This window comes from Schistocerca nitens, chromosome 7 (assembly GCF_023898315.1).
Source record: "Schistocerca nitens isolate TAMUIC-IGC-003100 chromosome 7, iqSchNite1.1, whole genome shotgun sequence".
Taxonomy (NCBI): domain Eukaryota; kingdom Metazoa; phylum Arthropoda; class Insecta; order Orthoptera; family Acrididae; genus Schistocerca; species Schistocerca nitens.
In genome coordinates, this window is record NC_064620.1 from 307,721,934 (window position 1) to 307,724,433 (window position 2,500).

The following is a 2,500-nucleotide window of genomic DNA, read 5'->3' on the forward strand; positions in this document are numbered from 1 at the left end:
TGCCACACCCACGCAACCGGCGCACCACCTCCCCTGAGAGAAAGATGCATCCTGACGTGACACATCTCAGGGTGCCTCAGGCGTCCACTTACCATCATCACTATGAACGAACCTCGTCCCCTCCCCCCTCATACACCATCCCTTAACCTAACCTATGTTGCACCTTAACCTAACCTATGTTGCACCTTAACCTAACCTATGTTGCACCTTAACCTAACCTATGTTGCACCTTAACCTAACCTATGTTGCACCTTAACCTAACCTATGTTGCACCTTAACCTAACCTATGTTGCGCCTTAACCTAACCTATGTTGCGCCTTAACCTAACCTATGTTGCGCCTTAACCTAACCTATGTTGCGCCTTAACCTAACCTATGTTGCGCCTTAACCTAACCTATGTTGCGCCTTAACCTAACCTATGTTGCGCCTTAACCTAACCTATGTTGCGCCTTAACCTAACCTATGTTGCGCCTTAACCTAACCTATGTTGCGCCTTAACCTAACCTATGTTGCGCCTTAACCTAACCTATGTTGCGCCTTAACCTAACCTATGTTGCGCCTTAACCTAACCTATGTTGCGCCTTAACCTAACCTAAGTTGGGGCTTAACCTAACCTAAGTTGGGGCTTAACCTAACCTAAGTTGGGGCTTAACCTAACCTAAGTTGGGGCTTAACCTAACCTAAGTTGGGGCTTAACCTAACCTAAGTTGGGGCTTAACCTAACCTAAGTTGGGGCTTAACCTAACCTAAGTTGGGGCTTAACCTAACCTAAGTTGGGGCTTAACCTAACCTAAGTTGGGGCTTAACCTAACCTAAGTTGGGCCCTAACCTAACCTAAGTTGGGCCCTAACCTAACCTAAGTTGGGCCCTAACCTAACCTAAGTTGGGCCCTAACCTAACCTAAGTTGGGCCCTAACCTAACCTAAGTTGGGCCCTAACCTAACCTAAGTTGGGCCCTAACCTAACCTAAGTTGGGCCCTAACCTAACCTAAGTTGGGCCCTAACCTAACCTAAGTTGGGCCCTAACCTAACCTAAGTTGGGCCCTAACCTAACCTAAGTTGGGCCCTAACCTAACCTAAGTTGGGCCCTAACCTAACCTAAGTTGGGCCCTAACCTAACCTAAGTTGGGCCCTAACCTAACCTAAGTTGGGCCCTAACCTAACCCACGTTGCGCCCTAACCTAACCCACGTAATTGTTTGTTATATGAATCTAGAAATTCGTGTAGCGTTGCCTAATCGCAACCCTCTCAACATAGTTCGCTGCGCGCACACTCTGGTGTCCTGCGTATTGAATCATGTTACGGTGCCTACCCTCACAACATCTAGCGAGTGTTGCGTACGTTCCACATGGTCCCGCTATCCACTGTAATGTGTACTGCTATAAGACGTATATCGCCCCCCCCCCCCCCCCCCCCTCCCCTGTCGCCTCTAGTTCGTCAGTCAGGAGTTTGCGTGTTCAATGAGCTTCGCAGCTGTGCAATGGCATCGGCATACGTACGCGGGCCACCTTCCACGTGTTCTCTCGTGCATACGTCGCAGCATGTATGTGGACTGATGTGGCGTGTCGTGACTCATAACATCCAGGCATGCAAGACCCATTGAATTCGCAAATGTAGATGGACGTCTACGTTTGCTGCCCAAGTTACGCAAATGAACTGGAAATCCGTTGTTGCGCGGTTGTTCGCGCTGGAGGTGAATCGTTGATATCGACGATCGGTACAGGTATTAACCGGTTGCTTCAGCGACACCCGTCATACCCACGAACGTGAGTGGGCATGTGGGTATGAAGCGATACGCGGCGGTGGCTGGGTGGGACCGTCCCCGGCCGGTGAGGGGGGGGCGCCCGGCGTGCTGGCCGCGCGCTGCGTGGGCGCACGCGCGGCAGCCGGCTGGTGGGGGCGCCCAGTGGCAGGCGCGCCGGCTGACGGACGCGGCAGGCGGCGCATCTGCGTGCCGGCGCACCCAGCGCGCGGCGCCGTGCGGCCAAAGTGGGTCCTCCTGGGCCCGGTGCGAAGCGCGGTGGACATCTGCAGTGTGCTGGTCCGATTGAGGACTGTGTGCGTTGAGGATGCGCCGCCGCCCGGCACTCGGCGCCGCGACGCCGTCTGCTGCTCGGTCGCCCCCGCGGTTCTCGCAGGTGGTTTGTATCGCAGCTGTGCGGATGTGTTGGCGCGTGCGCTGTGCTGGGAGAGTTCGCTTTGGCACCCAAGTGGGGCTCTGCCCCTCTGTGGCGCTGGCGTTGGAGCTGCCCGGTCACTGTTTGTGGCCGCGTGTTGTCTCCCGCCGGCAACACCACGACAGCACGCTCCCGGGCCTCTGTCGGCAGCGGCAAGCTCAGTTGGGAGCACGGGTGGTCGCACTGAAAGCGTCTACTCGCCTATCTCCGGGCGATTGCGCCTCTCTCGAACCCGACCAAGTACTTAGGACGGCGCTGCGCGCCGCCGGGACCTGAGAGGGTTTCGAGGTGTATCGTGCAGGGGAGCCCAGCCTCCTCCTGTT